Consider the following 12872-nt stretch of genomic DNA (forward strand, 5'->3'; position numbering starts at 1 on the left):
AAACTAGAGGAGGATAAGGCGGATGCAGAGCAAGAGCGCCAAGTGGTTGAGACCACTCTGCAAGATATCCGTGAGGAGAATGATGATCTCCGGGGAAAGACCCTAGATCTGGAAGCTCAGGTGAAAGAGCTACAGATGTCCTGTGATACTCTCCAGAAGGCGGAGACGTACCTTAAGGAAACAGTCAGCAAGATGGAAGCTGAGCGAGAGAAGATGGAGGAGTCCATCGGAAAAGCCACAGACCAGGGCCAGGAGTTGACCGCTGGTGATGGGAGGTATGAAGCAGATACCTCCTCGAGTGATGTTGGACTGTGAAACAACGCAAAGTCGTGGCTGGTGTGCTTTTGTTGATGCGCTGCAAGTATCCCCCAGGATGATGACAAGCGCTGCCTTACACTTATAAATGTAATGGTCAACAAGAACTGCTCCAGGAGGATAATGGAGATCATTCCTGCCTAGTTTAGTATATCTTCATACATGTACCATAGATGTCACTGCAAGTAATACCGTCACTCAGTATGGCTGATACAAAGAATATAAGGCGGCAAAGCGTATAGACAGCATTCTTCCTAATGTTAAAATGAAGAGACTGATCCAGATTTCTACATTCTATGTACTTCTTTTCCAATCCAACGTCCAGATAAAACATTTCTTTAAAAGCCAGTAATGGTTCCAGGACAAGAGGAGAAGACCCCAACGTCCACTTTATGTTTTCTCTGCCGATTTCTCTCCTCACTCTCACTCTGTTGTAGAGGATTCCATATTAATACCTGTGATTGTGTGATGAAAGAAAGAGCACATTAGAACAGAACATTGTAATATTTCACAATCTCGTATTGCAAGTCAGATGACCCTAGGTTTAGATTTACACATGGAAAGGTATGTCTAAAGGCCCTCATACACATTAAAGACGTCTGAAACCACCGATTTCAGGGATACCGGCTGACTATCCAATGTGTATAGGCTCCTGACTCTCCCAGACATAATCTGAGAAGGATCAAGCAATCTGAATTGAACCCTGTATGGACCGAGCGCTTTCATTTTTTTCTCCCCTTCTCTCAAGAGTCGTAACTTTTTTAATTTCTTGCCTATATACCTACAGTGCTGGCCAAAAGTATTGGCACCCCTGCAATTCTGTCAGATAATACTCAGTTTCTTCCTGAAAATGATTGCAATCACAAATTCTTTGGTCTTATTATCTTCATTTAATTTGCTTGCAAGGAAAAAACACAAAAGAGAATGAAGCAAAAATCAAATCATTAATCATTTCACACAAAACTCCAAAAATGGGCCAGACAAAAGTATTGGCACCCTCAGCCTAATACTTGGTTGCACAACCTTTAGCCAAAATAACTGCGAACAACCGCTTCCGGTAACCATCAATGAGTTTCTTACAATGCTCTGCTGGAATTGTAGACCATTCTTCTTTGGCAAACTGCTCCAGGTCCCTGATATTTGAAGGGTGACTTCTCCAAACTGCCATTTTGAGATCTCTCCACAGGTGTTCTATGGGATTCAGGTCTGGACTCATTGCTGGCCACCTTAGAAGTCTCCAGTGCTTTCTCTCAAACCATTTTATAGTGCTTTTGGAAGTGTGTTTTGGGTCATTGTCCTGCTGGAAGACCCATGACCTCTGAGGGAGACCCAGCTTTCTCACACTGGGCCCTACATTATGCTGCAAAATTTGTTGGTAGTCTTCAGACTTCATAATGCCATGCACATGGTCAAGCAGTCCAGTGCCAGAGGCAGCAAAGCAACCCCAAAACATCAGGGAACCTCCGCCATGTTTGACTGTAGGGACCGTGTTCTTTTCTTTGAATGCCTCTTTTTTTCCTGTACACTCTATGTTGATGCTTTTTCCCAAAAAGCTCTACTTTTGTCTCATCTGACCAGAGAATATTCTTCCAAAACGTTTTAGGCTTTCTCAGGTAAGATTTGGCAAACTCCGGCCTGGCTTTTTTATGTCTCGGGGTAAGAAGTGGGGTCTTCCTGGGTATCCTACCATACAGTCCCTTTTCATTCAAACGCCGACGGATAGTATGGGTTGACACTGTTGTACCCTCGGACTGCAGGGCAGCTTGAACTTGTTTGGATGTTAGTCGAGGTTCTTTATCCACCATCGACACAATCTTGCGTTGAAATCTCTCGTCAATTTTTCTTTTACGTCCACATCTAGGGAGGTTAGCCACAGTGCCATGGGCTTTAAACTTCTTGATGACACTGCGCACGGAAGACACAGGAACATTCAGGTCTTTGGAGATGGACTTGTAGCCTTGAGATTGCTCATGCTTCCTCACAATTTGGTTTCTCAAGTCCTCAGACAGTTCTTTGGTCTTCTTTCTTTTCTCCATGCTCAATGTGGTACACACAAGGACACAGGACAGAGGTTGAGTCAACTTAAATCCATGTTAACTGGCTGCAAGTGTGATTTAGTTATTGCCAACACCTGTTAGGTGCCACAGGTAAGTTACAGGTGCTGTTAATTACACGAATTAGAGAAGCATCACATGATTTTTCAAACAGTGCCAATACTTTTGTCCACCCCCTTTTTTAGGTTTGGTGTGGAATTGTATCCAATTTGGCTTTAGGACAATTCTTTTTGTGTTTTTTCATTGAAGACAAATTAAATGAAGATAATAATACCAAAGAATTTGTGATTGCAATCATTTTCAGGAAGAAACTGAGTATTATCTGACAGAATTGCAGGGGCGCCAATACTTTTGGCCACCACTGTAGCATATATAAAGATAACTAAAAACTTAAAGGTAAACTATCATCAGAAAATTACCTTTTGTTTAAATCAGGTTTTGTTGTTACTTGTATTTTTTTTTTGCAATTTCTTTTTTCATATCATGATCTTTATTAAAAAAAAAATATTTATTTTTTATACTTCCTGTCCTTTCAGTAAGGTTCCTTATTATCAGAGGCAGGATAACAGTGACAGGTAACACCTCTATACACAGCTGATAACACAGGGTCCACCAATCACAATAGGCGATGGCACAGATGACCTCATCCTGCCTTCCCAGTGAACTTTCCACATGCCCATCAGATACTAAAATACGAAAAAATAAGGTCAGATTTTTTAAATTGTGGCTATGTACATGTGTTGTTTCCTGAAACAACAGGAATTGATTTTAAAAAAGTCCCAGTGGCCAGCGTGAAAATAACAAAATTCACATTTTTTATTTTTAATACTGATTGTGATGTGGAAAATTAAAATGACAAATATATTTAAAAAAAAATACATTCAACAGGAAAACCTGATTTAATCAATCATCATTTTCTGAAGATAGCTTCCCTTTAATGGCGTTGTCCAGGAATTTTCAATTGACCTACCCATGATAGGACACCTGGCACCCCTAATCCCAAGGGACGACCACATCATCAGCAGCTGGAACTAGGCGATGTATGGGAAGGAACACAGCAGCTTCATATATTGCTTAGTGGCGATTGCAGAGTGCTGCATTTTATCTTCCATTCTCTTTATCTTCCATTCACTTTGGAGATAAAGGTGCTGTATTCAAGTATTGTTCATTAATAGTTCAACCATGGACAGGTTCATTAGGGTAAGTGTACCCGTTTAGTATTTACAGCAGAATTTTCTGCTGAAAAAAACAGAGTGTTGGCAGGAAAAACGCTGCAAAAAATATGTACATTTTTGCATCCCTTTTTATTTGCCTTTTCTGCTAATTCATTTTAATTGGTGAAAAATGCTGCAAAAAAGCGGAAAGACTTGACATGCTGCAGAAAAAAATGCTCTAAAGGTTCAAATCTGCAAGGAAATAATAAGCAGCATGTGCACGAGAGTTAAAAAACCTCATTCGCTTTGCTGGTACTGTAAAACACTGCTTTTCTTTCTCATAAAAAATGCGTAAGAAAAACGCGGCAAAAACGCAATGTGTGGACAACCCTCTTTCCTTGCCCGCTGCCAGGTCTCTTCCTATACACTCACACGGGGCAAGACTCATCACTCAAGGGGAGCGGGTGGAGAGAAGCTGCTGGGGTCCAGTCTTTTTGACTAGTCAGTCGGCTTTTAAAGTATATTTTTAAACATACATTTATAAACTTACATGGCTGAAATCATTCAGCCAGTGTCTGATACATGCTGTCCACGGTTCAGGCAGCATGTATCCATGGTTGGGCTCCCTTTAAGCTGTGTTTACACCGAAAGATTATTGTGAACGAGTGTTCTTAAGAAAACTCGTTTCATGGTAATATTTAAGTGTAGGCTGCCAATCACGCAGCAAACGCGCACAACTCTTGTTCATCAGGTGAAAACAGGCAATTAAATGATCGTTAAATATTTACTGAGATCAGTGGTGGACAGTGTAAACGGTCCTAAAAATTGCTGCTTGTCTTACTAATTTTACTCATAGAGGATATAAAACCAATTGATTCTAGCTTAGGGGCGATTGGTACAGCATAAAAGAGACAGATATTTTACCAATCATGCACAGAGTGGATACATGATACATACACACATAACTGTTAATTGCATCATCACTGAGGTTTGACATTTTGCATTTTCATAATGTTACTGCTACACCTAACAGAAGTGTCATATAATCACTGTGGGCACAAAGGAGGTCCTGCTCAGCAGAGAACTGTGATTGCTTAACAGACACAGGCAGCGGGGGACAGGTTTTCCTTGTTGTTATGAACGTTTATTCTTGTGATTTTCAGTTTGCACGGTATGGACATGGATAAGGCTAACCTCGCTGGTTTACTGTAGTCCTCTAAAATTAGTGATATTGCATGTGTTTCAGATACATACCTATTGCGTAGGGAGGCAGAACAGGAATCTACTCTATGTCCCCTACTGGGAATTTGTGCCATTGTTCAGTATTGACTGAATTTAGGGCTTGCAGTCTGCTGGTTCCCACTGTTGGGAACAACATACCAGCATTGGTTGCTGTGATGTGATGAGGACCGGCTGGCGGGCAGCAAGGCAAAAGATTTAATGGGATTATGGCAGGCAGATCAACATCAGTCTTTCTCTGTCTGACCACCTATGTCTTACACAGGACAATTCCAAAAAGATGTATGGGCCCTGGTAAGCAGCTGCTAAATGACATAGAATTGGGAAGATGGCAGTGATGATGGTCCTATCATCAAAATATGATTTGCTTGGTTCAGAGGTGTATCTAGGTTTCCTGGCACCCAAGTCAAGAATTCCGTTTGGCGTCCCCCCCCCCACCTCCAAGCGCATATGCAATTTGCACACTTACGGTCACATGCCGGCGAGCTGCTCTCCCTAATTCTCTAGAGAGAGAAGGAGGAAGAGAAGCTAGTTGACACGTGAGAGTAAGTATGAAAATCGCATATGAGTGAAGTGGCCATGTGATGACTGATGGAACCTGAATCCTGACAGTAAGTATATTACACGCTGTTAGGATTGGCTACAGGGCTTTGTTTTATAATTAAAGGGCTTGTCCAGGTTTGAAATAAAAGTCTGCAATCACTCTATGAAACTGCAGGCTTCTGAATTCTCACAGCGCATGCACTGCACACTTTTAGGATTCTCAGAGAACAGCCGACTCCCAGTCTGGGGGAGTGACAAAATGCGGGCCCCGGGCACACACCTCGGACTGCCGCATTGGGTGGCCCGATGGCGCTCCCCTACTCTCCTAGATATGTCTCTGGCCTGGTTTCACCTTAGTCAGTATTAAAAATCTAAAATCTTTGGTGTTATAAAAGTGAAGGCTATTACTTGTAGTGGCTGAGCAGCACATTTATTTATTTTACTCACTTATATAGTGCAATTAATTCCACAGCGCTTTACAGACATTATCATCACTGTCCCTATTGGGGCTCACAATCTAAATTCCCTATCAGTATGACTTTGGAGTGTGGGAGTAAACCAATCAAATATGGGTAGAACATACAATCTCCATGCAGATGTTGTCCTTAGTGGAATTCGATCCCAGAACCCCAGTGCTGCAAAGCAACAGTGCTAACCACTGAGCTACCAGGCTGCACATTGTATGGGTAGTGCTACTGTATCTGGCAGCAGTTCTTTTCCAATGGGTATAGTAAAGGGCACTATTGGCAAAGATGATTGGAAAATAGGCCCCGATTCATCCAGACCGGCGATTTTCTAGCCAGTTTTGCTGAGGGGGCATAGTGGAGTCAGGCACCCCTGATTCATGAAGAGGTGAAAGCCTATTTACCTAATTTGTGCAGAAATTAAATTTAAATAAATTTGGAATATATTAATAAATAGGTGTAGGATTATGGTACAAGGAGCCCATCATCTCTCCTTCCTGGGGAGTGCAAGCACCCATTGTATAAACTATGCTAGCACTATTATAGTCCCCATTATTCACAGGCTGGAGGACTCACAGCTTCTCACTCTTACCAACAAAGACCTGGGCTTAATAAGATAAATTAATAAGGGTGGTTCTGGAGCCTAGGCACGTCTCATTCTCAAAATAAGTAAAACAGACACTGACTCCTATTACGAGGATGATCCCTGTCCTCCTCCTTTATTCCTTCAATTTATAGCAGATTACTGTAACGGGATTGTGCAGTCATCCAAACATGCGCTGAAATAAAGAATGGGTGGGTGTCTTAAAAACATCTTTCCGGCTCAGGTTTAACTTTACCCCCCTCCAATGCTTGTCACTGAAAAGAGCTACTCTGTTAATCTGTTTCTAATTAAAGCCGAGGGGGAAGGAGTTTTTGTGTATATTAGCTGATGTTCCAGTCCATTCAGGGTGATCGCTGGGAAAATGTATCTCCTATTCTTCATCTGTGGGAAGGAACAATTTAGAAATAACTGGGATAAACACAATTTCATGAATAAAGTCATGTGTGTGTGTGTATAAAATCATATCTATAAAGTCATTTGTATGTGTATTACAATATTTAAGGGGAAATCGCCTTCATAGTATTAAAAGAAATGACAAAAGAAAACAAGCAATGTGATTATTGCAGAAAAAAACATAATAAAAGCACCTCACACATTTAAAAGAATGGTGTTTTTGTAGCAGATCAAGGAAGCACATCAGCTTAAAGGGGTTGTCTGGTCCAAATCGATAAGTCTGCAGTCACTCTGTGTGACTGCAGACTTATGAATCCCCCCAGCGCACGCACTGTGCGCTGCGGGGATTCACTGGTTTCTGACCCGGGACCGGAGGGTATGCATAGTACAGACCAAAAGTTTGGACACACCTTCTTATTTAAAGATTTTTCTGTATTTTCATGACTTTGAAAATTGTACATTCACACTGAAGGCATCAAAACTATGAATTAACACATGTGGAATTATATAGATAACAAAAAAGTGTGAAACAACTGAAAATATGTCTTATATTCTAGGTTCTTCAAAGTAGCCACCTTTTGCTTTGATGACTGCTTTGCACACTCTTGGCATTCTCTTGATGAGCTTCAAGAGGTAGTCACCGGAAATGGTTTTCACTTCACAGGTGTGCCCTGTCAGGTTTAATAAGTGGGATTTACTGTCTTATAAATGGGGTTGGGACCATCAGTTGTGTTGTGCAGAAGTCAGGTGGATACACAGCTGATAGTCCTACTGAATACACTGTTAGAATTTGTATTATGGCAAGAAAAAAGCAGCTAAGTAAAGAAAAACAAGTGGCCATCATTACTTTAAGAAATGAAGGTCAGTCAGTCCGAAAAATTGGGCAAACTTTGAATGTTTCCCCAAGTGCAGCTGCAAAAACCATCAAGCGCTACAAAGAAACTGGCTCATATGAGGACCGCCCCAGGAAAGGAAGACCAAGAGTCACCTCTGCTTCTGAGGATAAGTTTATCCGAGTCACCAGCCTCAGAAATCGCAGGTTTACAGCAGCTCAGATTAGAGACCAGGTCAATGCCACACAGAGTTCTAGCAGCAGACACATCTCTACAACAACTGTTAAGAGGAGACTTTGTGCAGCAGGACTTCATGGTAAAATAGCTGCTAGGAAACCACTGCTAAGGACAGGCAACAAGCAGAAGAGACTTGTTTGGGCTAAAGAACACAAGGAATGGACATTAGACCAGTGGAAATCTGTGCTTTGGTCTGATGAGTCCAAATTTGAGATCTTTGGTTCCAACCACTGTGTCTTTGTGTGAAACAGAAAAGGTGAACGGATGGACTCTACATGCCTGGTTCCCACCGTGAAGCATGGAGGAGGAGGTGTGATGGTGTGGGGGTGCTTTATTGGTGACACTGTTAGGGATTTATTCAAAATTGAAGGCATACTGAACCAGCATGGCTACCACAGCATCTTGCAGCGGCATGCTATTCCATCCAGTTTGCGTTTAGTTGGACCATAATTTATTTTTCAACAGGACAATGACCCCAAACACACCTCCAGGCTGTGTAAGGGCTATTTGACCAAGAAGGAGAGTGATGGGGTGCTACGCCAGATGACCTGGCCTCCACAGTCACCAGACCTGAACCCAATCGAGATGGTTTGGGGTGAGCTGAACCGCAGAGTGAAGGCAAAAGGGCCAACAAGTGCTAAGCATCTCTGGGAACTCCTTCAAGATTGTTGGAAGACCATTTCCGGTGACTACCTCTTGAAGCTCATCAAGAGAATGCCAAGAGTGTGCAAAGCAAAAGGTGGCTACTTTGAAGAACCTAGAATAGAAGACATATTTTCAGTTGTTTCACACTTTTTTGTTAACTATATAATTCCACATGTGTTAATTCATAGTTTTGATGCCTTCAGTGTGAATGTACAATTTTCATAGTCATGAAAAATCTTTAAATGAGAAGGTGTGTCCAAACTTTTGGTCTGTACTGTATGAGTTATACATACTCCCGGCCAGTGGGCGCTGCCTCGCTTCCATACATTTGTATGGAGTGAGGCCACACCCTGTAGTCAGCCACGCCCATTGGACAACCAGATCACTAGTCGGGCCACGCCCACTAAACAGGCCCTGGCCGGGAGTATGTATAACACATACATGCCTTCCAGTCCAGGCTCAGAAACCAGCAAATCCCTGCAGCACACAGTGCGTGTGCTGGGGGGATTCACAAGTCTGCAGTGTGCAGCCGAGTGAGCAATCTACCACAATATGTAGGGCAGAGTTTGCATTCCTAGCCTCCAGATTACATAACATTGATTCAATTTTGCTTAAAATAACAGAAAAAGACCAAACTGTTTGATACAAGGGCAAGTTAAAACCAACTTGTTAAACTGGTTTTTAATCTGCTCTTTTATCAATAAGTTTGGTCTTTGTCTGTGATTTCTTGTTTCTAGGATGCATGTGGGCCGTCATGTAGTTATTCATACCTAAGTGTAAAACTCTCCAAGAAACATGAAAGAGACAGGGCTACGACTAGTAAAGTTAAATAAATGAGCTCAACAGACATGTGGAGTGAGGAGGAGAAAACAGGGCGGTGTCTGTGTATACTTGCATGTAGGTGGGTGACTTAATAAGAACCTATAGTTTCAGGTGATTCTTCAGAATAAACTGTCAAGTGTGCATATGAAGTATATATAATTTCTGGCCATTATATGACTTGCATCCTGAATATTTTTATCAGTTTTCTCTTTTCTTTATTTTCAGTTCTCTCTGAGCTAGTGGGTATAGACTAGCTGTTATAATGTCTCCTAGACACACCTATATGAGAGATTCCTTCTCCCCAGTCCCTCTGTAACTAATGTTCAGAAGCAGTTGCATGGAGACTGCTATACAGCTGTACTGAGCATTGTAGATGTGAATCAGGCTCTGGAATGAAATAAAATCCTCACTGGAAATCTGCAGCATGCTCTGTGTGTATTTCTCTTAGGCCTCATTAAATCCTCAGTTTTTCTCGTACGAGTACCATCCGTGTTTTTAACAAATAGCATTCGTAATTATGATAGTCTAAAGAGTAGTTCAGGTGTCCAATTTTTTTCCTCAGATGGAGTGATCCATGAAGAATCGCAGAGACTAGTCTGATATTGATCCAAGTGTTGGATCAAAAACTGCAATATAAGTCTATGGTTCAGTGAAAAAAATCAGACAGCACTCGGATGGCATCCATGTGCTGTCCATTTAAAAAAAAAAAGGTTTTGGTATCGTGTTAGTCAGCTGACAAAAGACTGCTTGCTCTCAATGGGAGAAACAAAATAATCTTGTAATTATGACACCTTTTAATGGCTAACAAGAATAAAATAAGTGATGTTTCTTGTTTAATTGCTTTGTAACATCACTCATTTTATTTTTGTTAGTCATTAAAAGGTATCATAACTACAAGATTATTATTTTGTTTTTCACACTGAGGGCAATCAGTCCATTTTTTAGGGACTGATAGAAAGAAGATTGAGAAACGTTTTTTCATTTCCCCATCAGAGAAAAACTGACGAAACTCTGACCAAACTCTATTGAAACTCTGATGACACGCTGATGAAAATCACTAATGAAACTGTCTGTTTTTATGGTACAAGAAAAAAGTGACATCTGAATGAGGCCATACTCTACTCCTTCCCCCTCCTCTCTTTTCTCTCTATAGATATCAATAGACAGCTATAATCAGGGTCGGTCTGGCCTGGCGGGAAATCGGGAAATTTCCCGGTGGGTCCCGATATGAGAGTGAGAAAATTGGTGGCGGGGGCCCTTTAAAAGCGCGGCTGAATCAAATGTAGCGTCGCGCGCACGGCACATTCATTGGTGACAGCGGGCCTGCGGTGACGTGCATGCAGCATACTTACCACGTGAGTCTCTGACACTGAGAGGATGGATTCTTTCTGGGCGGTGACACGCACCGCGCTCTGCTTTCCCGCTGGCTGGCAGACTGTGCTGTGGTGTCAGGTGACACTGACGCCGCTCTCTTCTGGCCTCTGATACGCGCGCCCGCGCTCGGCAGTGCTCTCTCTCTGCTCCAGGGCCGACCTCTGAGACGCCGGCGCCACCGAAGCCGACGCCTCGCTCTGCTCTCCCTGCTCCCGGGCTTCTGATACGTCCTATCCCGGCTCCATATCTGCCCTGGCCTGCTCCCCTGTAGTAATACCAGCTCCCGGGTGGTGGCACCGCCCCCTTCTCTCCTGCTCTGACACTGTTTTTTTTTATACCGGTTCCGGGGCTGGATATGTGGACGGTGACCTGCAGCACTCTACAGTTCAACTCTCCAACCAGGCCTGGCCTGGAATTGGAAACAAGGCTGCAGGCCTACAGCTCTCACTGCTTCAATTTCATATCAAGAGCACCGTGCCAAATATTCAATAACGTTTTTATGGGTGAGTCATATGCCTGTGTGTGTGTTACTTTGTATATGCCTGCTGGTGCGTGTATATGCCTGCAGTTCATGTGTGTATATGCCTGCGTGTGTGTGTACAGTGTGTGTGAAAATGCCTGTGTGTGTACAGTGTGTGTGTATATACCTGTGATGCGTGTGTATATATGCTTGCGTGTGTGTGTGTATATGCCTGCCTGTGTGTATATGCATGTGTGTACAGTTTGTGTATATAGCTGTGTGTGTACAGTGTGTGTGTATATGCCTGCATGCATGCGTGTGTGTGTGTGTATTTGAGTGCCTGCATGTCTACGTGTGTATATGTGTCTTCACACATGTGTGCATGCTTCCCTGCGTGTCTGCATTTTTGTATGTGATTGGTTGAGTGTGTCTGTGCATGACTGCGTGTGCATTTCTGTGAGTGCTTGCCTGCGTGTGTACGTGTCCCCATTTCTGTGAGTATGTGTATCTGCGTGTGTATATTAGGGCTCTTTCACATGTCCTGATATTTACGGGACTGGAGATATCCGTGTCCACCTGTGTGTCATCCGTGTGACACATACCAGCGCTTGGGAATCAATGTACAGTTAGCGCTGTTCCCAAGAGCTGGGTGCTGCCCTCATCATAGATCCCTGCCTGCTGCGATCAGCAGCAGCAGGGCCAATGATGAGAGTAGTAGTCTACTCCCGCCGTGTCCAACTGTAAAAATAGGAATAAAATAAAAAAATCCTTATACTCACCTCTCCTAAGTGTCACCCGCTGTAATCCGTGCGAGCGCTCTCATCATTGACCCTGCTGTTGCTGATTGCAGCGCCGGCAGGGATCTATGATGAGAGCAGCGTTCAGCACCCGGTGCTTGGGAAGAGCGCTGTCATCAGTGTGCGGGACGTTTTGCAGGAGGTGCAGCTGGTAAAAACATTCATTTGAATGGGTCTGCGTGTACCAATGTCTCTGGTACTTGTGGAAACTGTCATCGCATGTACTGACGTGTGAAAGAGCCCTTAGTATGTGTCTGTGTGCGCTTGTTTTCGTGTGTGTAAGCGCGCTTCTGCATGTCTGTGTGCTCTTCCGAAGATTTATTATATTTGCGGAGAGATGGGAGAGAAATTTTAGGAGACAGAATGGGGAGATGTGTGAAATAACTAGGGGAGGTGTGGGAATGGGTGCGGGAACAGAAGGGGGATGTATGAGGAAACAGTACGGAGAGTGGGGGAATAGTGTGTGGAGACAGTATGAAGGGAGAAAAGTGTGAGGTGACACAGCACAGAGACTAGGTAGTGTGGGGGAAGGTATGGAGATGCAGCAGTATGGGGGAAACAGTGTGAGGGCACAGAAAGGGGGGAACAGTATGCTGAGGAGGGGGAGTGTGATGAAGGGGCACAGTATAGAGACTGGGCAGTATAGGGGGGACACAGTGTGAGAGGACAGTGTGAAGAGGGGGCCCAGTATGGTAAGGAGAGGACAGTGTGTAGAACATGTACCATAAGAGGGGTAGAGTGTATGTCATGTTTTGTGCAGGGAGCATTGTAAGAGTTAGGTTTATTCAGGGGCTCAGTGTAGATATTTGTATTCAGGAGCATTACAATGACACTGTATCTTTAAGGGCATCGTGTGGGGATGAGCTGCAGAAGACCGGAGAAGATGGAAGTCTGCAGAGACGAGCTGTGGATGAGAAAAGTCCTCAAGGGGTCTGGAC

General features: G+C 43.3%; 1 long non-coding RNA gene across 1 annotated transcript in view; it reads right to left on the reverse strand.

Moving 5' to 3' along the window:
* Nucleotides 1-263: 263 nt before the first annotated feature.
* The window catches only part of LOC141203016 (uncharacterized), a 55332-nt gene continuing 42723 nt past the window's right edge, over nt 264-12872 (reverse strand). Inside the window, exon 4 of the long non-coding RNA XR_012274164.1 lies at nt 264-770. This is a non-coding gene — a long non-coding RNA (uncharacterized lncRNA). The remainder of the gene's footprint in view (nt 771-12872) is intronic.

The sequence above is a fragment of the Phyllobates terribilis genome, unplaced genomic scaffold, assembly GCF_046119375.1.
Source record: "Phyllobates terribilis strain yellow unplaced genomic scaffold, ASM4611937v1 Scaffold_2__4_contigs__length_985480577, whole genome shotgun sequence".
NCBI classification, from domain to species: Eukaryota; Metazoa; Chordata; class Amphibia; order Anura; family Dendrobatidae; genus Phyllobates; species Phyllobates terribilis.